Genomic DNA, 27,158 nt, shown 5'->3' on the forward strand with positions numbered 1-27,158 from the left:
CCTGGATTTAAAGTAGTAGCTGCCCAATTCTGCATGAAGTTTGTTTATGCATGCATGACAGAATAAGTAAATTAACATGCAGTTTGTTTCCTTCACCCCATTATCCCTCTTATATCATTGCTAGTTATTATTACCACATTTTGTGTTTCCATGATTCAACAGGATCCTGACGAAAATATTATTTTTGCGCAGTAGGAAAGAAGAAATAAAGAAGGAGGGAGGGGGGAAGGAAGGAAGGAAAGAAGGAAGGTTGATAGAGGAAGGGAGGAAGGAAAAGCAAGGGGAAGGAAGAGGAGGAAGGAAGGAAGGAAAATTCCTTCAAATAAAAAATGGTAGAATCCAGATCAGAGAGAAAGACAGGCATTTCGAAAGTCATTTTCAAGAAGAAGCAAGTTCACTTGACCACTTGCTTCAATGTCACCTCTGTTATATCACCTCTTGTAGTTCAGAGAAGCTTAAAGTGTTAAGGCTGAGGGGGAAAAGAAAGAATGCATACCATTTTCCTTTAATTCATATCTAGGTGAATGGGGGAAACTCATTCACTTGCCTTGCCCCTGGTCTTTAATAAATACATGATTCAACAGGTTGAGTTGAACTTGACAAGTTAAAGTTCCCCTGAGGAATCTAAGCAGAAGCTTTACAATGCAATCCTACCTCCTATCTGTATGAAACATAACTCAAAGAGGGCAAACAAAGACTTCTCTGTTTTTAATCTCTTGTAACATCTTTTAGGGTTGACAGTGTTTCCAGGCTCTCTGCTTTAAAATGGATAAGAGATTGGACTGCCATTTGTCAGAAATGGTTGAGGGTCTCCTGCTTGGCTGGTGGATCAGACTAGATGACCTACAAGGTCCCTTCCAATTATGTCAATCTGTAAGAGATGGGTGGCTAGAAATGATAAGAAATCACCTGGCTAATTTTCAGACAGGGTGACAAGTGGAAGTTTTGAAGGATTCAGTAAGGATATTGGGAGACCCAGTTATCCATCTGTTGTTTTTTTTCCAGCAGGTTAATAGAATGTTTGTAGCCTAGGGACTTTGGGAAAGCACTAAGACCTATAAATATTCACAAGCAAATATTTTGTAACTAGTGGATTCACTAATAAGTAAACTGAAAGGGAAGCAAAGAAGTTAGAGCCAACTGTAGGAAGAGTGGCAGAATCTGGGGTGGAGTTAAAACAGGCAGCAGCCTAGAATCTCTATATAGCCATAAGTGAACTAATTCCCACCTCCCCTAAATTCTGTTGATCTTTTATCTAATCTGAAGCAGGTGCAAATCATGAATTGAGAAGGCACCTGTGCAAAGACATGAATAACAATAAATCAGCTTAATTGGACCTTCACATGTGGACCTGATCTTTCACACTTGACATCTTCTTTAAACCAGTGTTTCGCAAACCTGGATAAATTACCCCACATTGGATAAAAGTGATTTCTTTGGAGGAGGGAGCAAATGACACACAAACTGGTTACCCAACCACAACAGGGACATTAAAATAACGATTTTCTAATAATAGGTTCGGGTGATGGAGAAATATTTGGGAAGTGCTGCTTGAAGCAAACGAGTCATTTTTATGAAAGTATGAAAGAAAGAAAAACGAAGCTCTTAAAAACTCAGGAAGTTGAACTGACTGGGTGTTATAACCATGGCTATAGTGTTCTTGCCCCCATTGTAACTTGCCTCAACTTAGCAAAGAAAAGAGCCGATCCTACCTCTATTGAAAAAAAAAAAAAACATCAAACATTTTGGCAGCCTGGATGAAACATTGCAGGAATTCTTTATTTTTCTGATCGGCAGCTCTCCTATTTTTTCCTCACCTCCCTGCCACTTCTCATACAATGGAGAGGTATCAGCAGCCAATTCAAAGACTCCCCCCCCCCCAAAAAAAAATAGTTTATATCTATTTTAGAGGGTTTTTTTTTTCATTGCCAGCCATTATTGAAATATCCACTTTGATTACCAAATTAATCACTGGGTTGCAAAGCCCATTATGGGTAATTGAGTCTGACAGTTGCAGGTATAATGTGAGCCCTCTCTCACTTGCTTGCAAAGAGCTGGTGGAGGGTCTTTTTCTAATGCTATCAATATCCCCAAGGAAAAAGGCAGCTTCAGCCAAAATAAAAAAAATGTATGCCAGGGTTTGGTTTTTAAACATCGTTAAGACTTCATCTCTAGCTATGCCGATTTAGCAATGTTTCAGGAAGGCAATAAAAACTACTAGGGTTGATAACTGCCATGCAAATTCTTAATGGTTGCAATTACATCTCCCTTTCTAAAACAAGAGTTTTGAAACCACAGATGATGGGCCTAGAATGAGGAAGGGGGAGAGATAATAACTGACAATTGGGCAGAATATCCGATGATTGCTTGGAGGTGACAGAACTGGACTGTTTTTCAAACTCAGGAGCACTTATTAAGAATTATTGAACATATAATGAACTGAGGAATCCTGGCATCCAAAATAGAGAAAGATGGTGGAAATACCTTATTTTCCTATCTGTTTAAAATGAGCTGACATCTGTTTGAAAGTTGTTACTCAAGTAGCTTTAACATGCCAGAACAAAGTCTTTGAATATTAGTAGCTCTGGTTGGTAGGTATGTTGTTGGTTTAAACTCCCAGCTTGGTGATTCCAAGCGCATCTAAAGATGCCTCTTTGAATGGGGTGAAATGTTTGCAACCAAATCACCAAGTTTGGAGGGCAAACCAACAACATATGAGAACAAACTTGAGTGAGAGGAACCCATTCGAAATCTATTTTTCAAGACAAATTTTGGATTGTGACATGCGGAGAATCTATATATTTTGACATGTCTGACCTCTCTTTCAAAACCCACTATAGTGGGTTCAGCTTCTGTGTGTTCTGACCCAGTTCCCCAAACATGACAAACCCCCTGAAATGAACCCAAAGATTCCTTTATTAGGAATGCCAGCAGCCCAGGCAAAAAAGTTTCTCTCTCAACGCAAGCTAACATGTCCATCTGGCCATTGTATTTGCTAAGAATTGGAAAAATGATAAAATACCTATGCAGGAGGAAGTTATTAAGAAAATTATGAACTATGCTGAAATGAGTAAATTGACATTTGAAATTAGAGAACAAGAAGATAAACAATTTTATATGATATGGGATTTGTTTTATCCATGGTTGGACAAAAAGACATGGTAATGTAATAGACTAGATAATTTTGTGATAGAAATTTAATAGATTGATATAAGACATAATATAGACATAAATAACCATTGGTTGAAAGTATAACATAAATTGTAAGATAAAACTTGGAACATCTCATATAAAATGATGGAATAAATAGTTTAGTCATGGATGATTAATAACTGATAAATATATAAACATATGTTAGTTTGACAATGTGAAAATTGATACAAGCTAGGAGGAATGACTACAAAAGGATAGCACAAAAGACACACTGTATGTATATAAAATGGAAGGTGGTTTTTTATGTTTTTATGTTTTGTTTGTATATGTTTGTCTTAAAAAATAAAAACTTTAAAAAAAATAATAAGTCCATCTGGCCAGAAGTTGAATAGTTGTCTGCCACATGTATTCATCTCCACCCCCTGCCTTTTATCCCCAGAGCTAGAGTGGGGCTTCACTAGCAGTGGTGGCTCTTCTTTCCCTAGGATCAGCTCATAGATTTCCACTGCTCTCCTCTCCTCTGCCTTCTGTGTATCTGCGTGTCAGGCACTGGACCCAACTGTTCCTCCTCTTCCTCATCAGCCCCCTCCAGACCTGGGAGCTGTTGACTCTCCATCTGAGGACTGACGGACAGCCCAGGCTCTCTCTCTCTCTCTCTCTCTCTTTTTTTTTTTTCCTCTCTCTCTCTCTGCCAGCTCCAGTCCCTCTCCCCCCTCAGAGCTCTCAGGTTGCCTTGATGCTGACCCTGACTCCCACACCTCCTCCTCCACCACCAATTCGACTGCTGGAGGGGACGGCGGCTGACAGGCCACAACAGTGTGGGGACAAGAGTTTTCAGAGTCCCTTCACAGATCTCTTTTGTTGGATGAAGATGTAATCAAACACTTCTGAGCAGAACTAGGGATTAGCAGAATCGTGCAAGGGCTCTGTGGATCAGCATACTAATGGGCCTTCTGTGAATAAGCGTTAGGGATTTTTACAATAAATAGTTTCCATCATGCACTTTTCAACATGCAAACGAATTGCAGCACACACCCCTCTCTTTTGCAACAAGAGTGATTGAGTTTTTCCAGTGTTTCATCTTTACAGGTAGTCCTCGACTTACAATGGCTCATTTAGTCATGGTTCGAAGTTACAAAGGCACTGAAAAAAAGTGATTTATGACCATTTTTCCACCCTTAACACTGTTGCACCATCCTTATGATTACATGATCAAAATTCAGATGCTTGGCAACCGCTTATGACAGCCGCAGTGTCTTGAGGTCATGGGATCCCCTTTTGCGACCTTCTTACAAGCAAAACTGGAGAAACCAGATTCACAATTGTGTTACTAACTTAATCATTGCAATGATTCCCTTCACAACTGTGGCAGTAAAAGCTTCTTCCAATGGGGCGAAATTCACGTAAAAACTGCCTTGCGCAGCAACAGAAATTTTGGGTTCAGTTGTGGTCATAAGTTAAGGATTATCTGCATTGTTATTGTCCTTGGATCAACCTTGGCTCCTAGTGACCACAGGATGAAATCTATGCAATTTCCTTGGCAAAGTTTTCAGAAGTGGTTTGCTGTGGTTTGCCTCCTTCTTCCTATGGCTAAGAGAAAGACACTGGGCTAATGTCACTCAACTGCCTTTTGCGTCCAAGGCAGAACTTGAACTCAATTTCCAGGTTTCTAGCTCAATACTATTAACTACAATACAAGCAAGGCTCTCATTTTGCCTCCGCGTAAACTCTCTTCGTGCCAAATCAACTGGTTTTTGTGAGTCAAGATAAGAATGCAGTGCTATGCAGGGAGTTTTAGAATGCAATAATACAAAACAATTGCCAATGAAGTTGTCACATCAACACATAAATGCACACAAAGATTATAGTGAGAGCCACCAGAGCTGTTGGAGAGATGATTCTGCTATGCTATTAAGCTGAAATTCCTATATACTCCTTCCTTCCCTCCTCTTTCCCCTTCCCTTCCTCTTCTATTAATCTCTTTTCCTTCCTTCCTTCCCCTCCCCTCCCCTTCCTTCCCCTTCCCTCTCCTTCCTTCCTTCCTTCCTTCCTTCCTTCCTTCCTTCCTTCCTTCCTTCCTTCCTTCCTTCCTTCCTTCCTTCCTTCCTTCCTTCCTTCCTTCCTTCCTTCCTTCCTTCCTTCCTGTCATTATTCCTAATATTAATTTTGAAGATGTGTATCGAAAAAAGTTATAGGGGGAAAAAAAGTAGACCACCCATGTAACCCTAATTCCTTCTGCAATAAATTTACAGACATTGAGGACTTCCCTTGTTCAAAGGAGAACTTCCCTATTCAAACTCATCACTGCCCTCTTGTGGCCAGAATGCTATTACACTATTGCATTGGAGGAGAGGAGGGGAGGGGAGAGAAGGGGAGGGGAGGGGAGGAGAGGAGAGGAGAGGAGGAAGATAACCCTGAGTTTGAAACTATAAGGGAAAGAGAAGAGAAGGTTAAGAAGGCTGAGCTGGCGGGAGGGGTCAAGCATGTCATAAGCCTTGAGTCTCTTTGCATCTGTACGAGATCTAAGTCCAGCCCACTTGAATTCCATTGACTCTTATCTGGCACCAATTTGCTTTGACTGTTAGTAGTTCAGATTCCTGTAGAGAGCATTAGCATACAATATACCTGTATTCGTGTGAAATGCAGGGACTCCTGATTTCCTATGCTTGGCAGTTATTTTCATTTTAGTATGATTAAAAACAGAGATGTGTTTTTCCCCCAACAATTTGTTCTGTTGTCCCTGTAAACTTTTTAAGTGAACCCTGAAGCATTTCAAACCTAGAAATCGTGCCCCTGAGAATATATCAGCATTTCAGAATCACTTTGCAATGGGCCTCCATCAAAACGCCATAAAGTGCCATGAAACTAAATATTCGGTTTCTGAAAATGCCAACGCAAACCCGTCACTGTCCAAACACAAAAGGATGATTTCAAATTGCAGCCAAGCCCCAAACCTGTCATTTGACTAGCGTTTCTTCATAAAAAAAAAAGGAGATTGAACGGACGAACAACATTGTTTCTAAATGTCAATTTACAGAGATAAATTGTGTTTTGTAATTTCCCTCACAAGAAAATTGAATTTTTCTTCCTCTAGACTCTGTATTTTCCCATGAGAATAACTTCAGCTAAACTTCATTGAACTTTTCCCTGGGCAAATTATGATTCACACTTTGAAGTCTGAAGAAAACCTTATTTAATGCTGACGAATGCCATAGAATCTAATCACATCAATATTTTTGTTATGAATTTGTCTCCAAACAACCTGACAAGTCTCTGGGAAAAAACCTCAATCGATTAGAATAGAGCTGGAAGGGACCTTGGAGGTCTTCTAGTCCAGCCCCGCTGCTCAAGCAGGAGAACCTATACCATCTTAGATAAGTGACTGTCCAATCTCTTCTTAAAAACCTCCAGTAATGATCCACCTACAACTTCTGAAGGCAAGTAGTTCCACTGGTGAATTGTTCTCACTTTTAGGAACTTCCTCCTTAATTCCAGGTTGCTTCTCTCCTTAATTAGTTTCCATCCATTGTTTCTTGTCCTGCCTTCTGGTGCTTTGGAGAACGGTTGACTGCCTCTTCATTGTAGGAGCCCCTCAAATACTGCTATCATGTCCCCCCGCCCAGTCCTTCTTTTCTCTAGACTAGCCAAACCCAAATCCTACAACTGTTCTCTTCATATGATTTTGTCTCCAGGCCCTTAATAAACTTTGTTGCTCTTTTTTGCACCTTTTCCAAACTCTCAACATCTTTTTTTTATCATGTGGTGACCAAAAGAGAATGCAGTGTTCCAGGTATGGCCTTACTAAGGGTTTCTAAAGCAGTACTAATACTTCATGTGATTTTGATTCTACGCCTGTGTTGATACAACCAAGGATTTTATTAGTTTTTTGGCTGCTGCCAAACATTGCTGGCTTACCTTTAAGTGCTTGTCCACAAGGACTCCACAAGACCCCTCTCACAGTTACTATATTTGAGGCAGGTTTCACCTAATCTGTACTTGTACCTTTGGTTTTTCCTGCCTAGGTGTAAAACCTTGCTTTTCTCTATACTAAATTTAAAAAGAAAGAAGTTGATAATTCCTTTTGGTAAGGCACAGCCTTGTCTCCACACCACCAAGTCCCATTTAGATCGAACCCAGCAGGAGGAAAATCCTACTGACCCCAGAGTTACTATTTTACCCAAAGTCACAAAGTCCTGATAAAAACAGTGCAGCCCTTATGTTGGATCTGAACTACAAGCATAAGAGTCATGGTGGTGCAGTGGTTGGAGTGCAGAACTGTGGGCTATGTCTTTTGACTGCCGGCTGCCTGCAGTTCGGCAGTTCGAATCCCACCAGGCTCAAGGTTGACTCAGCTTTCCATCCTTCTGAAGTTGGTAAAATGAGGACCCAGATTGTTGGGGGCAAGAGGCTGACTCTATAAACTTAGAGAGGGCTATAAAGCACTATGAAGAGGTATATAAGTCTATGTGCTATTGCTATTCCAAAGAAGCAGTTTTCCTGCAGTTTTGAACAATTCTAAAGAGAAATCCATGCTCTTTGTTGATGTCTAATTTTAAATTAGAACTTTAAAGGTGAATGAGGGTGATGAAGAGGAGGAAGTGGCTCAGCTGGCATTATTAAAATTGGGTAATTAGGGAAATAAATGTTGAATGTAACCCCAGATAAAGTCAGTTGGTTCTTTCCTTCTTTTCTTTTTTTTCCCCCAGCCCACTCGTGGATTTATGATTTATTTTTAATGTTTGATTCTTCTTTTGGGGTAGGACATTCAAGGTAGTGAACAATCCAGTAACAGAATAAGCAACAGAAAAGGCGGGATTGAAATGGTATGTATGAGAAAGAGAAAGAGAGGGAGGGAGGGAGAGAGAGAGAGGGAAGGAGAGAGAGAGGGAGGGAGAGAGAGAGAATATACATGTGTATATACACACACAGAGAGAGCACATTTGTCTACCTGTTTGTGCCAAGCTGGAAAAAAAAGTGGGGGCAGAAGTGTTATAGAGCCTGCAACACAACTAGCATTTATTTTTATTTTTGCACTTATCATATACTTTACCCCATTTAGAAAACAAACAAACATGTAAGCAAATGCAGAGCTGTCCTCTTTGCATTTTCAGCTTTGTAAACTGTCATTTTCCTTCAGCTGGAAGCCTGAAGAAAAGAAAAGTGGAAGACCGAACTCATTATTTTTTCTGTGATCTCTGGCACTGGGGGGGGAGGTCATCAGAACAGTAGATGTGGAGCAGTTGCTTCCTTGGTTTTTCCAGGATTGATCCAGTGTGTGAATGGACATATGCCCCAAGCCCGCTGACTCAGATTTAGGAACAGCTTTATGGCAAGAACAAACATTATTGAGGGTACACAAGAACTAAGCTGAATTCAAAGATGGAGGAAGGAGACCATTGAGCAAGGAATAACATTAAAGAAGCCTTGGTGGCGCAGTGGTCAGAATGCTGTATTGCAGGCAAATTCTTCCCACTGCCAGGAGTTTGATCCTGACCGGCTCAAGGTTGACTCAACCTTCTGTCCTTCTGAGGTTGGTAAAATGAGGACCCAGATTGTTGGGGGCATTATACTGACTCTGTAAACCACTTAGAGAGGGCTGTAAAGCCACTGCAAAGCAGTATATAAGCATAAGTGCTATTGCTATTGGTAAAGGACGATATGACTGAAAGATCTGACTTCCCTTATACTATTTGGAAGGCTCTGAATAGGTTGAGAGTTGGAATGCCTAAATGCAAAATCAATCTTCTCAAATGGAGGGTCTCAGTAGGTCGTATGAATGTGGAGAGAAACCAGAGCCCAACCCATCTGCTGGTATGTCGGCTACTACCAGAAACATGTACCGATAATTACTTATTTTTGGCCCATGACAAAAGCCAAGAAGAGGCTTCATTCTGGCAGTTTTAAGTTTGATCTAGACATGGATGAAGAAGACGTTGTTTCCTTTGAGGAAGACTGTGGCAAAGTCTTCCTTGGGATGTCTTCCTTTGGGACCAATGGGATCCCCTCATGTCCAAGAGTGAAAAAAAGGAGCCACACTCCTTCTTCCCTTCATTCTCTTTTGCTTTTCTCCCATGAAGCTTGCAAAGGCTGGAGCAGTTTTCCCATTTTGTAAGTGATAGAAGAAGCTGTGAAGGAGAAACAGGAGACAACAGGGAGGCTATGAAGCTCTACAAAATGCCTTGTCAAAGCAGATTGCCTCCTGCCTTTATTTGGGTGAAGAAATGCCATTCTTCTGCAGCATCAAAATTTTCATCGGAGCAAATCTTTTTCCCAGTCTTACCTAAAATACAACAAGCTTCTCCTGAAATTCAGTTCTGATTTATTCTGTTTTTGGACTTCAGCTAGAATATCAGCCCAACTGATATGGTCAACAGAGAAGACCTGGAAGAGTTGCATTCCTGAAATTTGGAAGGGGCTAAATTGCCAACCCATAATTGATGTTTCTCTTTTCCTATTTAGTGAACATCCAACATAGGGCTTCTATATGCATTTAGACAAAAGCACAAAGAACCTCTATTTCTGAGTAGACTACAGGATGTCATAGAAAAGTCTGAGTCAAAGGAATTTGTCTTGGAGTAAATACTCTCAGTATACATAAAAGAAAGATACATTCTTCAAGAGTCGAGAATCATAAGGTTCGACCCTTAATGATAGTCATAGGGTACAATAAGCAATCAAATCATACTAGGAAACAGTCAATGTAAATTGTAAGGATACAAGCGACAAAGTTACAGTCATACAGTCACAAGTGGGGTCTCCTGCTCAAGCGGGTGGTTGGATTGGAAGAGCTCTAAGGTCATTTCCAACTCTGTTATTCCATGTTTTGACCTTTAAGACCAATATGAGACAGTCAGAAGAGGAGAATGCCAGGCGAAAGCTCATGGGGACCACAGCCTTTTTTCCTGAATAGAAACATATTATATTCAGTGTTTGTTGAGGGAATGCAACAGCATCTGTGTCCATGTGCCACCAAAATATGTGAAGACATTATAGCAGAACAGAACCTAATAGAAACAAGTAGGCCTCACAGCGATGGAGGGATCCTTATAAACAAAGCAATATTACATGGAAATAGAAGACTCCAGATTTGGGGTTCAAATGAAATGACAAATGGAAATCAATTCCCAAGGATCAAATGGGGAGATAAGGCAGAATATATAGTCTCAGCTAAGCCCTTCTCCATCTATCTCTCAATCCATCCATTTATCTTAGATGCAGAGCTGACAGTCCAGGCATGTCAAATGCTCCATAAATCAGAAGCAGAGGGATGAGTGCAGGGCAGCCCGCACCAGAGCAGCAACTGCCACAGTTATAAATCAGAATCTAATTCCATCTTGCAAGATGCCTCATCTGATTAATTTATGCAGCCATTTTTTTTACTCCATCAGCTCCCTCTCCCTTCCTCCCTCTCTCTCTTCTCCCCCTCACATCTCCTACACATGGATTCCCAATTCAGGATGACTTGAACTTGATGGAAAATAGGCTATTCTTTTTTTTTACTCTTTGTACAGGAGATAGGATGGTAAATAGCAAGGAAACAGGATTTGGGTATGGAGCGTGGAAGGAGAATATGGATGTAAATAGAAGCAGGGCTCACTTGTGACCATAAAATAATAATAATGATTACAACAAGAATAATCTTAACAATATCCATTCACAGGAACTGCAGTCCCATTCCATAATTAGTAGCTATGGATTTTTAAATCTCAGCTTGTAGGATTCAGTTAGTGGCACATCCACTGCTGTATGTAAATTTCCATTCTAAAGTCCCTCTTCATACAAATAGGGACTGAAGCAGAGGTGGTATTCAGTTGATTCTGACCAGTTCTGGAGAGCCGGTAGCAGAAATTTTGAGTAGTTTGGGGAATCGGCAAATCCCACTTCTGACTGGTCCTGCCCCCATCTATTCTCTGCCTCCCGAGTCCCAGCTGATCTGCCCTGCACAGGAGAATGGAGCTGGAAAGCAGGTTAATGGAGTGGGGAGGGAATGGGGATTTGGCAGTATATCCTTCCCCTGCCATGCCCACCAAGCCACACCCACAGAAACCATAGTTTAAAAAAATGAATCCCACCACTGGGCTGAAGTTGTAAGTTTATAATATCTAGAAAGCTTAAATTCCCAACATCTGTCCACAGCATAGAGATGCAAACCGGTCAGAATGCAGCTCTATGTATGCCTGTTACTTGCTTCTTAGAACCCCCGGGAAAATTTACATTGGAGTTAAGCTAGTGGTTAAAATGAAGAAACATCCTGTATTTTCATGAGCCAGCACAGGGGGGAAAAACCTACAGTCCTGCAAAGTTTTATAATATTCTCAATTAAAATATATATATCCAACTGGTGTATTCTGGGCATGGAGGCTAAGCAAGCTAGTCCAGGTTAGTATTTGGATGAGCAACCTCTAGGAATAGTTACACAGAGAGGCTGAATGAATATCTCTGAAGCATAAGGAGAGGCAATGAGGCAAGTGAAGAAACATGGTTTGTGATGGCTTGGGGTAAATTCTACCCCTTGCGTGCAGGGGTGTGGCATTGTTAATACAAGTTTTAAGGAATAACTGGCATCCTGCTGTCACAAGGCAAGTTTTATCCTTTTGGCCTCATCCTAGGTAGAACAGACACTGTATACAAAGAAGACAGTGCAAAACCACCTCCATATTGTTGCTAAGTAGAAGAAGAAACATGGATGAATCCACAAGAGGTTTTTAAGAAGAGATTGGACAGCCATTTGTCCATCATGATATAGGGGGATGAATGAGAAAACTTCCAAGGTCCCTTCCAACTCTATTATTCCCCATCCAACAGTGGTTAGAATCAATTGTGGTGTTCAAAAAAATTTACTACCGGTTCTGTGGGCATGGCTCCGTAGGTGTGGCTTGGTGGGTGTGGCAGGGGAAGGATACTGCAAAATCCCCTTTGTCTCCCCATCCCATTAACCTGCTTTCCAGCTCCGTTCTTCTATGAAAAGAAGGGAGGCAGAGAATAGATGGGGGCCAGAATAGAGATGGTATTCCGAACTACTCAAAATTTCCGCTATTGGTTCTACAGAACTGGTCAGAACCTGCTGAATATCACCTCTGGCTAGAGTGCAATACTGCAAGATACTTCTGCTGCTTGCCAGCTGCTGCAATTTTGCAGTTCGAATCTCACCAGGCTCAAGGTTTGACTCAGCCTTCCATCCTTCCGAGGTCATGAAAACGAGGACCCAGATTGTTGAGGGCAAGAGGCTGACTCTGTAAACCACTTGGAGAGGACTGCAGAGTACTGTAAGTGGTATATAAGTCTGCTAAATGTTATTGCTATTCCAAATCCATGAAGTCATCAGGAGCTGAGCCTGCCTCAAAGGAAACATTGCTGCGCTGGGGTGGTATATCTGCCCATGGTTTGAGCAAACCATTTTTCTAAACGATTCTGTTATAGCTGAATCAGTCCAGATGGAAAATTGAGTGCCTCTTGCCGTAGTTAAAAAAACAAAGCCCAAAGAACTTTTTGAAAATTAGATGCCACATTGCAGCCTATTTTTCTGGCAGGGAAAATTTAGCGAAATGAACCCAGTTGAGGGAAGACTCATTTCCCATTATCTTCCTCTGCCGAATCACCTAATAACTGGAACCTAACAGAGATAGTGAGCAGTGGAACAGATTAACTGAAAACTGAATTCACACCTGGTCTTTAGCCAGGCAGTTAGATAATCCTCTCCCTTCCAAATTCTTGAGGAAAAACACAGCCAGTGTAGATCAGAGCCCAACCACAAATGTTCAAAATCACTTAACTCACCCCAATTTACTTAGAAAGACGCATGCGAGACTGACATTCAGGCCATCTGGAGCTATTTGACTTAGTTCTCCTCATGTCCTCTTTTCCTCAGCCATGCTAAATTAATAAAGGTCCGCGGGAAGCATCATGAGATGTTTAATTCTTTTTTGCTCATTTGGAGAAGCCATTTTAGGTTTGGTTTATGGGGCATTTCTGCTAAAAAACGAGGCTTTAAATAAATCACCAGGGCAGAGTTTAAGAAACTAGAAAGGCAGTGATGCATACACAAGGTCACCACTCCTGTCAAACTGTTTCTAAAAAGCTTGGAAATGAAATGATCGCTTTCAGCAAGTGGGACTCACCAGCCTGGATTAATCTTTTTTCTTTCTTTCTTCCTTTCTTTTTTTTTTTTCTCCTGACAGACAATAAAATTCATAAGAGTCAAAATCAGAAGCTCAGTTCTATAAGATGCAACCCAAAGCATTTCCTTCTCTCAAGACCGCTTTGTATTTGAATGAATTGAGCTTTTGAGAAAGACATCCAGTCTTTAGAAAAAAAAACGAAAAAAACTCCCAGTGTCATTTTCCTCCATCAACCCAACTGATGGAGAATAAATTTATTCAGTCCAATTTAAAAAAAAAAAAAAAAAAAATGGACAGCCAATTTTTACCTTCCAAATGTATATGCAAACCAGAACACCCTTGCAGTTGTAACTAAAAGAAAAGTGGAGGGGAAAAGCCCACAAGATGAATATGTTAAGAAAAAGTCTGCGGAAGGAGACATTTAATAGTGGAAGTTCTTCATAAATTTCTATCATATTACACAGAGGTGGTATTCAGCCGGTTCTGACCGTTCGGGAGAACCAATATCAGAAATTTTGAGTAGTTCGGAGAACCAGCAAATGCCACCTCAGACTGCCAACCCCATCTCTTCTCTGCCTCCTATTGAGTCCCAGCTGATCAGCTGGGTCTCCTTTGGTTGCCTGCATAAGAGAACAGAGCTGGAAAGCAGGTTAGTGGAGTGAGGAAGGAATGGGGATTTGGCAGTATATCCTTCCCCTGCCACGCCCACCAAGCCACGCCCACAGAACGGGTTGTAAAAAAAATTGAATCCCACCACTGATGTTACAGGGAAAATGCTTCCTCACAGTACACAGATTACAAAGGGCACGCCTATGTTTACTTGACTATTTTTTATAGATTCCCAATTTAATGCAGAAAGAAGAGGAAATTAACTTGATCAGCAAAATGAGAATTTTAGAGAAACTAATGGGTTTTACCGATTGATGGATCTTGATAGAAATGACTCGTTCATATTATTATGAAAAAAACAAAAAAAGTTGTAATTTGATGTCAATGCCTTATTCTACTGCAACAGAGAATCAATGTTTCTTTTTCTTTTTCCCCCTAACCTTCCTCACTTCTCTTCCCCCTATTTCCTCCCCTCCTTTCTCCTGTTTACTTTTGTATCTTATTTTATCTCATAACTCAATAAAATGTTAAACTAAAAAAAAAAGAATTTTAGAGAAGCTGAAATGGATAGAATGTTAGTGGCTGCTCCATCACTGAAGGTTTTTAGGGGGACAAACATTTGTTTGAAGTGGTATCGTGTTTCCTGCTTGAGCAGCAGGTTGGACTAGAAAACCTCCAAGGTCCCTTTCCAACTCTGTTATTTTGTTATATTATTATTCTGTTATTTGCTTTTCCTAAAATCTGATTAATCTCATCCAATGTATGCAGAGGACAAAGGAAAGGAAAAAAAGGAGTTTTATAATGGAGTCCTCGGTGCCCCCTGAACTTCGTTGCTTGCTTGCAGATGTTTCATTACTCAACAATGCCCAATATTACCTAGCTGGACAATGAAACAACTGAAAGCAAAGCTCAGAGAATACCAAGGACTCCAGAGGTCAACCCTGAGCTGCATATATTCCCTCCTATTGAGAGGATATAATGTTTAAACCTATAGAACTTGGAACACAGTTAAACAATTGAGTAGACAACATACTAGTACCATCGTAATGAACAGCCAAGGGGATTGTTGTGATTCACCGGCAGCAGGTGCGGACAGCTGAGGAGAGTGAGGACTCAGATGAGGGGGCAGGACCATTAGGGAGTGGACTGCTGACTTCAGAGATTGTGGCGGCTGGCAGCAGCATTGGGGAGGTTCCCGAGGAGCCTGTGCCAAGTGCGCGTGTGTGCAGGGCTGCTCGTAGAAAAGAGCAGCTGCAGCAGCACGGGCGACTCGGGAGTAAGGCTGCAAGGTAATGGCCCCTCCTTCAAGAAGATAAAAGCCAGCTGTGAAGCGAACGTTCTTTGCAGGAAGCAAAGACATTTTGAAACTCAGCCTCGTGGACATTACAGTATCTTAAGTTGGTATTTGAAGACTCTTGTGTTGTGAAATATTTCTTATCTGTGATTCTTGGCAGTCTCACACAGTTTTGGTGAGGTTTGTGTTTATCAAAGTTAATTAGTTTGCAGCAGCCTTTTAACTGGGGATTCGTAAGACTCATTAAAAGGTTTCTGTTTCCTTTGGTTATTGTTTGTTTTATTGGAAAAGGGTTTGGGTCAGAACAGGGATATGAACCAAAGTTTGCTCTTTAAAAATATTGTAGCAGTTCCAGCCAGGCATTGATTGAAGCTCTATTTCTATAATTAAATCTGTGATCTCTGTGAACAATAATTAAATCTGTGATCTCTGTGATCTCTGTGAACAAGCAACATTAGACATTCCAACTAATTATAAGAATTATTAGTCTAGCAATGTGGGCATATGCTATCAAAAAAACCACAACAAAACTCTGCTTCCCAGGACAAGCCTAGTTGAATTAAACCTTAGTTTGGGTTGAGTTAGGTTAGGAGTCAGCCTTTTAAATAAGATGATGTTTGCTACTGGTCATAAAAGTTTAGGAAATGGTTCAACAGCTTGTGTAAATCCACTTTGTTGAATTGTCAAAATGATTTATTGAAAGCTTTGGTGTTCTTTGCCAATAAAGACCAGCTGAAGACTTAAGTTCTGTGACTCTGCCCATTCTTATATTCCCACGCATGATGGAGTTTTCATCTCATTTAGAGACATAGCATTGCGTGTGTTGAGTATGATCCATTCATGTTCACAGCCATTTTTGACCCTCTTTTGATGTCCCACAGAAGTACCAAAATCAATTACCAAAAGAATTAGTACCAAAAGAATTAGCCTTCCTTTGAGTCTTATCCAAAGTAAAGAAACACACACACCGAGATACAAAAGTCATTAAGTAGTGGACAACAGCAATCCAATTTCACAAGAAAACTTCAAAATTATGGTGGTTACTTTATGTGTAGCATACTTCACTCTTTCTCTTCACAGTTCTAGGCTGCGTAAACAGAGGGATGGAATTAAGATCACGTGAAGTGTTAATACCACTTTATAATGCCTTGGTAAGTCCACACTTGGAATTCTGCATCCAGTTTTGGTTGCCCCAACGTAAAAAAGATTTTGACACTCTAGAAAGAGTTCAGAGAAGAGCAACAAAGATGATTAGGGGACAAGAGGATAAAACATATAAAGAACAATTGCTGGAACTGGATATGTCTAATCTTATGAAAAGAAAGACTAGGGGTGACATAATAGCAGTCTTCCAATATCCCAGGGGCTGCCACAAAGAAGAGGGAGTCAAGCTATTATCCAAAACACCTGTGGGCAGGATAAGAAGCAGTGGATGGAAACTAATCAAGGAGAGAAAGCAACTTAGAACTAAGGAAAAATTTCCTGACAGAACAATTAATCAGTGGAACAACTTGCCTCCAGAAGTGGTGTATGCTCCAACACTGGAAATTTTTAAGAAGAGATTGGACAGCCATTTGTCTGAAGTGGTGTAGAGTTTCCTACCTAAGCAGGGGGTTGGACTAGAAGACCTCCAAAGTCCCTTCCAACACTGTTATTCTAATTCTAATTCTTTAGTCATCTGTTTTCTGGTGCCAACATGTCTACTTTGCTTAGGCAAATGTCATCTTATAAGAATGTGTGTGTGTGTGTGTGTGTTTGTGTGTGTGTATTGGACATCAACTATTGAAACCCACTAAAAACTCAGCCAATACCCACTTTTGCAACTAACATTTATCTGAGGGGTCTTTGGTGCTCTCTGAGCTTGGTGGTTTTCTTGCAGATGTTTCATTACCAAAACCACCAAGCTCAGAGAGCACCAAGGACCCCTCATTTCAACCCAGAGCTACAAATGTTGTTCTTTATTTGGTATAACATTTCTCTCTGCCGTTTTTCAGCAGTTCTTGCTCAGTATCCCTCCAGGCCTTCCTTGACCATTCACTCCACTTACCCCACGCTCGATGCATTGGGTCATCCCCAAATCATTTCACAAGAGAAAAAGGCCAGGCTTCTTTGAGCTGTCAAAATTCTGGGTTGTTAATGAATAGTAATCTCCAGTCCACAAAGCCAGTCTGAGAATCAATCAATCAATGGATTAGCATATAAGTATCTTAAGGAGCAGAAAGACGCACACATGCACACAGAAAGCCAGCCATAATCAGAGTCCGTTTGCCAATTATATAAGGATAATTACTGTCCAGACATATCCGTGTTTGTAGATGATTATTTGATTCCCTCCACCCCAAAGTGTCTTTTGTTACCATTCAATGATGCAATAATAGCAGGCTTCAGGGGTGGGAGGAGAAAAGACGTTGGAAAGCATATAGCTCAGCTGACCAAGATGATTAGGGGACTGAAGGCTAAAACATACGATGAACGGTTGTAGGAACTGGGCATGGCTAGTCTAGGGAAGAGAAGGACCGGGGAGACAGGATAGCAGTCTCCCAGTCCCCTAATCAGGGGTGGAATTCAGCCAGTTTAGGTGAACTGGATATTAAATTTACATGTGGTTCGCCGAACCGATAGTTGAACCGACCAGCTGGCCCTGCCCACTCCACCCTGACCCTTCCAGGCGTCTCCCCGTGGCCCATTTTGGATGCAGGTAAGTGCAGGGTCCACGCGGAGGCTCTGGGAGGGCAAAAAGTTCCAGAAGTCTGGAAATGGGCCTGTTTTCGGATTCTGGAGGGCCTCTGGAGCCTGGGGGAGGCTGTTTTCGCACTCCCAGAGGTCCAAGGGAAGACTCTGGACTCTGGGGAAGATGAAAACCAGCCCCCCTGGAAGTTCCAGAAGTCCAGAAACAGGTCTGTTTCCGGCTTCCTGAGGGCCTCCAGAGACGGAGGGAGGCCACTTTTGCCCTCCCAGAGGCCTGAGGGAAGCCTCCGGATTCTGGGGAAGGTGAAAAATGGCCCTCCTGAAAGTTCCGATAAGCCACGCCCACCCAGCAACCGGACAGAGAACCAGTTGTTGGGATTTTTGAATCCCATCCCTGCCCCTAATCATCCTGGTTGCTCTTCTCTGCACTCTTTCTAGAATCTCAAGATCTTTTTTATAGTGTGGTGACCAAAACTGGATGCAGCATTCTAGGTGTGGTCTTACCGTTCAAAAAGATGTTGTGGTGACTCTAATTCCCTTCCCTTTTTCCTTCTTTCAGGGTGTGCCGAGCTGGTTCGGAAAACTTTCCCAACTTCTTCACTCAGGGTGGTGTGGTCCATGAGGAGCAAACCAATATTTCTTGCAAACAGGTGGTTCCTTTCCCCTCTTATTTCCTTCAGCCTATATCCAGTTGATTTCACTTGCAGTCCCAAGCGGCGTCTCATTGCCCAACTTGTATTTTAGTCTCTGACTAACAGGGGCAAGTGATTAGCTGGCTCAACTGCCCTTAAGAGACATGGTTGTTGTGAGGGATAATTGAATGTTATCCTAGTAAAACAAAGGGGAACAAGATGTGGTAGCTATAACCTCTTGAAATAGGCTCTGCACACAGCCTGTTCATCCTTCCCTACAGGCTTTGGCCTTGTTAGAAGAAGATTATGAACCCTCTTCTTTGGAAGAAACTTCATCATTTCCCACATATTTCCCATCGGTCATAGGCAGGCAGGATCAATAAAGATATCAGGCCAAAAAAAGAGCAGCAAAGACAAAGGTTCGTAATGAATTTCAGGCCCAGGAAGACAGCCCAAGCATGAATATGGTCCTCTGGGGATTTCCAAGGAGAGCTCCTCTCTCCAACATCCACCCCTGGTATTTCCCAATGGAGAGGGGGTAAACTAAAGAGGAGAAATCACACTTGTTCTAGCTCTTTTAGTGCAAAGATGTCTTTAGTTCGCTTTGCTGAAGCAGCTCACGTTGTTTCTGAAGAAAGAGGAAAGCAAGGGAAGAAGGAAATGGCGGACCTCAAACTCAGGAAAGCAAGGGAAGAAGGAAATGGCGGACCTCAAACTCAGGAAAGCAAGGGAAGAAGGAAATGGCGGACCTCAAACTCAGGAAAGCAAGGGAAGAAGGAAATGGCGGACCTCAAACTCAGGAAAGCAAGGGAAGAAGGAAATGGCGGACCTCAAACTCAGGAAAAGAAGGAGCAAGATATGTTGTATGGAACATGCTGGAAAAATGCTCTGCATTAGCAACCTATTTTAATTAATTTAATTTAATTTAATTTAATTAATTTAATTTATGTATATCTTGCCTTTATGATTTTTTACAAATAACTCAAATAACTTTTGCAAATAACTTTTACAAATTACAAATAACTTATCCAGCACATACCTTCCTCCTCCAATTGTTTCCAGAACAACGACACTGTGAGGTAGGTTGGGGAGAGAGGGAGGGGGGAGGGAGAGAGAGAGAGAGAGAGAGGGAGGGAGAGAGAGAGAGAGAGAGAGATCCAAAATTTCCGCTAGTTCAACCACATGAGAAAATACACTGATAACTGTTAGGTTAAAAAGTCTCCCCCAGTAAGGTGTCATTTTTGCAACCAAGCCAAACTGCAAATCAGCAGGGGAAAGGACTTTTGGTTGAACAGCTGTGGAAATGTTAAGGGTATGAAAGAGTCAGCCGAGCTCATTCTTATATGTTTCCCACTTATCCTGGTTTACAACAGCTTCTATATCAAGCCCTTTGCTTGTGTTGGGACTGTACCAGATGTGGCTCACAAATTTGAGGGAATTGGTGCATCTGGTGTGCACAAACACTGGTGAATGCTGGTTGACATGAATAACGTAAGAATAGCAATAGCACTTAGACTAATACACTACTTCACAGTGCTTTCCAGCCCTCTCTAAGTGATTTACAGAGTCAGCATATAGCCCCCAACAACCTGGGTCTTCATTTTACCCACTTCAGAAGGATGGAAGGATGAGTCAACCTTGAGCCGGTAAGAATTGAACTGCTGGCAGTTGGCAGAATTAGCCTGCAATAGTGCATTCTAACCACTGCGCCACTACAACTCTGGTTGGAAGATTTCTTTCTTGCAAAATCATCCATACTATCAAGTTGGGATGGGATGGGATGGGATAGAATAGAATAGAATAGAATAGAATAGAATAGAATAGAATAGAATAGAATAGAATAGAATAGAATAGAATTCTTTATTGGCAAGTGTGATTAGACATACAAAGAATTTATCTTTGGTGCATAAAAGTCTCAGTGTACATAAAAAGCTATAAGTCATAAATCATGATCATATCATACAAATACATTCATCATAAATGATAAGATACAGCAGTGATGATCATAGGATACTAAATAAGCAATCAACACAAATTGTAGTAGGAAACTAAATAAAACGATATAAATTGTAAAGATACAAACAACTAGCTTATAGGCATAAGTAGAAGGAGATAGGTAATAGGAAGGTTTAGAAGAATAATAGTAATATACTTAGTAAATAATCTGACAGGGTTGTGGGAACGAGTTGTTTTGCAGAGTGATGACATGCAGGAAAAAACTGTCCTTATGTGTAGTTGTTCTGGTGTGCAGTGCCCTATAGCATCATTTTGAGGGTAGAAGTTGAAACAATTTATGTCCAGCATGTGAAGGGTTTGCAGATATTTTCAAATTATCCAAATTCATTTAATTTAGGCTTGTATCTGATGTAAAACAGCCTGGAACAAAGCCAGAATATTGACTAACATCCTCAAACTATTAAGAAAAAATATCACACTATTTTCCTCATTTCATTGCTCAGAAAAGTATTTTAAGAAAGCACACAATGACAGGAGTGAGAGATTATATACTTTACCCCTCAGCAAATACCAAAGTTTCCTTGAACTCTGGAAAGCAACTGCCAGTCAACATGCTTAATAATAAGTTAGAAGTTCTGATAGCACATTTTGATAATAAGGCAGCTTCTTATGTTCCTAATTCGAACACGATTCATATCAACACAAGATAAGCTTGCAATCTCATTCGGTGTTGGGGCCCAAAGATTATTTCCCCATCATCAGAAATGACAGGGTTGGCGTAGAAAGAGATTATTTTGGAGGAAGACAAAAAAAAAAGTTTTCAATAAAATTCACAGCTCCCAATCATAAAATAACTGCTTCTGAAGGGATTTGGGTCCATGGGTGTTTCTCTCTCCCCATCCCTCTCTTGCTCTCTTTAAAAGTATTTTAGCAAATCAGATTTTTTTCCCCTGTGAGGGGTGTACAAATTATGTTTCTCATGGCCATGAATCACCGTGATCAATAACTGTACTGCTGCAGTTGTTATTGATCTAATGGAAACTTTCAGTTCTGAGAGGACTAACCAAGCTGTGCAAACATTGTGTGCCAATTCGATCACTTGGTTAAGTGAGAGAATAGTTGGAACGTCAGTGAGAAGAGCTACAATAGGAAGGAAAGAATCACTCTATTACCCTCACAAAGTTGTGAATACTGTCAGCAGAAAACAGTTCCTAAATTAGCCTTTATTCATTGGTTGGACTTATATATGACATTAAACCATTGTTTCTTTTCAAAGAAGGTCTGGTTCTTTCAAAAGTCCCATTGGGACCAGAGAAGTCCCAATGTCCAGGGTTACCCATCCTCCTGAGCCCAAACCAAACCAAACCAAACCACACTGTGAATTAATGCAATGTGTGAACCTTCCAACTGAGCCCTACAAAGAAGATAATTGCCCAGAACTAATTTAAGTGAGGAGACACTTGAGAGTCCCCTGGACTGGAAGGAGATCCAATCAGTTAATCCTAAAGGAAATAAACCTTGACTGCTCTTAGCAAGGACAGAGACTGAAGTCGGAGCTCGTATACTTTGGCCACCTAATGAGAAAAGAAGACACTTTGGAAAAGACCGTGATGTTGGGAAAGATGGAAGGCAAAGGGAGAAGAGGACAGCAGAGGATGAGAAGGTTAGAGGGTGTCATCGAGACAATGAATTTAGGAAACTCTGGAAGACAATGGAGGGCAGGGGGTGGTGTGGTCCATGGGATTGCAAAGGGTCAGAAATGACTTGGCAACAGAATGACAGCAAGTGTTTCTGATTGTGTGCTCCCAGTTTAAAACGTGGTGTCTTTGCTCTCGCAATTAAGTAAGATGTGTGAATGAGAGCATAATAACCAAAGCCAAAACAAATCGTGAGTCAGAACTTTGGTCCATGTAACTCTTTACTGTTGCCAGTGAGTGGGAGAAGAATGAGGAGTATCCAAGACAGGCCTGCAAGACATTCAGGCAACCTCTAGATGACAGAGGTGAGATGTTCTCACATTTATCTCTAATTATTTGCTGCTATCAAGTGGGAAGAAGAAGGTGAAACTGTCTTTCTGTCACTGACCAATCTAAAATAATGTCAGATGTTGTAATGGTATGTGGGAAAGACCTTGGGAGACAGAATCAGGAGAATCAGAATCAAGAGATACTGCCTAGGGAACAGTCAAATGAGAGACTGTGCAGCCTTCAGATGGAAAATGGACAGGGAAAGAGATTCAGAAGTGACCCTCCCCTGTTCGTCAGGTTGTAAAGGAGAAAGTGTGTTAAGAAATGCCCAACCAGAAAAGGAGGAGGAGTCAAGCAGGGGATTAGCCTTGAATCCTTATGCAACTGCAAGAGATCCACACATTTACAAATGCATACACACAATCACACAAGCTCTGTAGAAATTTATTTATCTGTTCCCAAGGGGAGCCAAGCAGTCTGGGGAAGCCAACCTCTCCTGTGTAATAGGGAGAATATAATAACCAATAGAAGTGAATGTTTTTAGGTCAGGGTTGCTGTGGGCTCCTTGGTGCACTGATGATGTTACATAGTTCGGAAATGAAATGTCTGTAAGAAAACCACCAAGCTCAGAGAACATTAAGGACCCCACAGAATATAACAGTTAGTTTGAACTCTATACATGTGGATCTGATTGTTTGTTCCTGATGTTGTGAGAGAATTGCACTTTCAGATTTGCAAGATTCTACTAGTGAAACTTTACAATAAAGTAGAGTTAAATAAGTTAAACAAGAAACAATGGGTGGAAACTAATCAAGGAGAGAAGCAACCTGGAAACAGTGGAACAGAAGTTGCCTTTAGAAGCTGTGAGTGTTTCACCACTGGAGGCTTTTAAGAAGAGACTGGATAGTCACTTGTCTGAAATGGTATGTGATGACCCAGCGCATGGCACAAAAGCAACAAAGTCACAAAAGTAGGTAAAGTCCCTTTAATTCCTTCACCTTGGCCCCCAATGTCCAGTTATCATTGGCTGGAGAGAAAAAAATCTCTCCCAAGAACAGTCTTTAAAGGGAAGAAATTCCATCCGAACCCAAAGTACATATAAATTGTAAATAAAAACCAACACAAACCACACTGCAGCAATTAACGAGACAGGGCAGGATAAGGAACTGTAGACTTCAAAAGATAATGAAACACACACAGTTGGGAGGATGCCAGAATGCAGATAAGACTTGACAAAGAAAGATAATGCACGCTTTGCTTCCAGCAAGGTACTGTGCGCAAATTCCCTTTTTAAATCCTGTTTTCCCAGCTGCAGCTAATGAAGGGAATCAGGGCCCTTTCCTCCCTCGTAACCCCTGTAACTCACATTGCTCCCTTCTCCATTCCTCTCTGCATGCCCTAGGATGAAGAGGGGGTGGGCCTTGGTCTTCCTCTGAGGGCCCAGCTGGACTCGCCCTTCCTCAGTTTCCTCCACAGCCACCGGAGCCACACTCCTACTCCCTTTCAGCTGTTCGACCTCCCCCTCAGAATCAGATTCCAACAAGGGCATGGCATGGTATAGGATTTCCTGTCTGAGCAGGGGGTTGGACTAGAAGACCTCCAAGGTCCCTTCCAGCTCTGATTCTGATTTATCTGGTCATGTTTTCAGTCTGATCTACCTAGTAAGGCTGAAAGATGTTCATTGACTTGTTGTCTGATAGCTCTGGATAATTCTACAGATAGCCAAAACCTGATGGGGGCTCAGCAAATCTCCTTATATGCCTTTCTTTTTAACAAAATGGAATGGGCAACCAAGTCTAAAGTTCACTCTGTGATCCCCGGTTTACACTGAAATTTCCCCCCATGAAACCGTTCCAAAAGGCGGAGCTATTTTTGCTCAAAATATTGAAGGAGCATCTCTTCCAGGGTTATATTTGGGTTTGAGGAAAGAGCCAGGGGAAGAGCCTTGCAGTCGAGAACGTGATGCAAATGAAACCAAAGGGAAGAGTGGGGTGGGTGGGAGTTGAATGGAAACGCTTGGGCGGCTTTAACTAGAGCTGTCACAGTTTGTAAATGAGCTGCTCCTCCAATTTTTATTAACAAATGACTTCCATAATAAACATGATTTCTCTCCGGAGTTTGCAGATGAGGAACCACAGGCCAAGATGAATTGCTATAAATGTGTATCTCCCGAGGGGAAAACTCCTTGCCGTATACATAAAGTATGTGTAACGGGCATGGATCTGCACATTCAGACACACAAGATTATGTATGAATGCACAGACACAGAGAGAGGGGGAGGGAGGGAGGGAAGGGGGAGGGGGGGGAGGAAGGAGAGGGGAGGAAGGAGAGAGAGAGAGAGAGAGAGAGAGAGAGGGAGATATATATATATATATATATTCAGATATAGTCCTGCTGTTGTGTTTCTCTCTCTCTCTCTCTCTCTCTCTCTCTCTCTCTCTCTCTCTCTCTCTCTCTCTCTCTCTCTCTCTCTCTCTGCACCGCTGATGAAGCTATGGCTCATTTTGCCAAGCTGTCACTCACCGTTGTGTTCATTATGAGGAAATGAACTCCATTTCCAAACATCCCGAAGACAGAGAGTAATTGGGTTTTCTGAAGCCTTTTCACTTAATTTACTCAAGTTGTATTTATTTTGTACCAAATTAGTTTTTTAGCAGCTGATGGACAAGGCGTCAGAAAAAAAAAAAAAAAAAAAGCCGAAGCCAAATACATGGGATAATAAACTTGGATGGAGGAATATAAATCTCTCGTATTTCCCCCCTCCATGTTCCCTCCCACCCCAATGTGTACAAAATACTCTATGGATTTATTAAAAAGTAATTCCTCTCATAGTTGTACGTCATGGGGTCCATTGTCAGATTATAACAGAATAGCAGAGTTGGAAGGGACCTTTGAGGTCGTCTAGTCCAACCCCCAGTTTTCAAGCAGCAGATTCTATACCATTTCAGACAAGTGATTGTCCAGTCTCTTCTTAAAACCGTCCAGTGATGAAACACCCACAACTTCTGAAGGCAAGCTGTTCGCTGTTTAATTATTCTCACTGTTAGGAAATTTCTCCTTAGTTCTAAGTTGCTTCTCTCCTTGATTAGTTTCATCCTTTGCTTCTTGTCCTACTCTCAGGTACTTTGGAGAATAGCTTGACTGCCTCTTCTTTGTGGCAGCCCCTGAGATATTGGAAGACTGCAATCATGTCACCCCTAGTCCTTCTTTTCACCTACCCAATTCCTGCAACCATTCTATTAGCCTCCACCCCATTAATGATCTTTGTTGCTCTTTTTTGCACTCTTTCCAGAGTCTCAACATCTTTCTCAGACTATACTTTCAGAGATCATTTCTATAGTAGCCAACTAGAGAAATACACTCAAACACTGGAGGCTTTCAAGTAGAGATTGGACTGCCGTCTGTTGGATATGGTGTGGAGTCTCCTGTTTAGGCAGGGGGTTGGACTAGATCAGGGGTTGCCAACCTTTTGGACCTCAGGGACCACCAAACTCATAATTTTAATTCCCAAGGAATCACTAACCGGTTATGTGGGTGTGGCCTAATTTGTGGGTGTGGCTTGGTGGTCATGTGACTGGATGGGCATGGCTTGCATGTAAATATTATAAATATTTATATAAATATTATTATTTTTTTATAAAAAAGAGCAACTTTTACCCAAAATCAGATAAAGCAGGCAGGCAGATTGAGTTGCGCAAAGAATCACAGATTCATTCAGAGATCTGTCTATCCGCCATCAGCTAGCTAAGTCTGTCACATAAAATTTGCTTGAAAGCAAACTCATAAAATTTGCTAGCAAGCACGCTCACAAAATTAACTCACAAGACACCATGTATGTAAATATTGAAAATCAGGCAAAGCAGGCAGGCAGATTGAGTTGCTCACAGAATCATTCAGTGATCTATCTATCTGCCATCGGCTAGCTCAGCCTCTCAAATTTGCTTGCCGTGAGTCTGTACTGAATAATACAGTAGAACCTTCAGTCCTAAGGGAGGTTCAGCTGTGCTTAAAAGCAGAGCCGAAGATCTAAAGATGAGCTAGAAAGCAAGAAATCCAACTATTTCCTGCTTCCTAGCTAATCTAAATCTCCCAGCACAGCAGAACAGCTGATGGTCAGAAAAATAGCAATTTAGCAGGCAAATTTGCTGGTAAGGAGTGAGTGGGCAGGGAGGGTTCCCACGGGCCATGTGGGCAGCGCAGCCTTATATTTCCACATATCCTTGTGTTTCTGCATAGCCTGGATTAATTACTCTGGGGGTGACATTTCTCTGCGGACCACCCAAATTTTCTCACGGACCACCAGTTCACCAGCCATGGCCCACTGGTTGGCGACCGCTGGACTAGATGACCTACAAGGTCTCTTCCAACTCTGTTAATCTAAAAGAATATGGTCACCAAAACTGGATGCAGATTATCTGACACCACCAATTTTCCTCCCCAATGTCTTTCGTATCAGCAAAAAAAACAGTGCTGTTTTCAGAATGTGCCTGTCCAGAGTTCCATTGTTAGGTAGTTGTGACATGGTGGTACAGTTCTGTGCAAATGTGTAGATCGTGATCTCAGAAGAATTTGGTTAGTGATCGCTTCATTTGACCTCTGTGGGGTTAAGAAACCATTTACTTTCAAGACACTATTTTAAATGCTCTGCAAATGTAGCATCTATCTTTTTAAGTGGGACTTTTAGAATCATTAATAAGTTCAGTTCTGTTGTATTTTTACTTGCTGGGCTGGTTCAGATGGA

General features: G+C 41.5%; 1 protein-coding gene and 1 pseudogene across 1 annotated transcript in view; one reads left to right on the forward strand and one right to left on the reverse strand.

Annotated features, from left to right (window-relative positions):
- The window catches only part of LOC113419307 (opioid-binding protein/cell adhesion molecule homolog), a 775,668-nt gene that overhangs the window by 525,486 nt on the left and 223,024 nt on the right, over positions 1-27,158 (reverse strand). The gene's annotated exons all lie outside the window — the stretch shown is intronic.
- On the forward strand, positions 25,727-25,822 carry LOC148130052 (small nucleolar RNA U3; annotated as a pseudogene).

The sequence above is a fragment of the Notechis scutatus genome, chromosome 7 (genome assembly GCF_049901735.1).
Source record: "Notechis scutatus isolate UNSWTSFEM ecotype Mainland chromosome 7, rNotScu1.2, whole genome shotgun sequence".
Lineage (NCBI taxonomy): Eukaryota > Metazoa > Chordata > Lepidosauria > Squamata > Elapidae > Notechis > Notechis scutatus.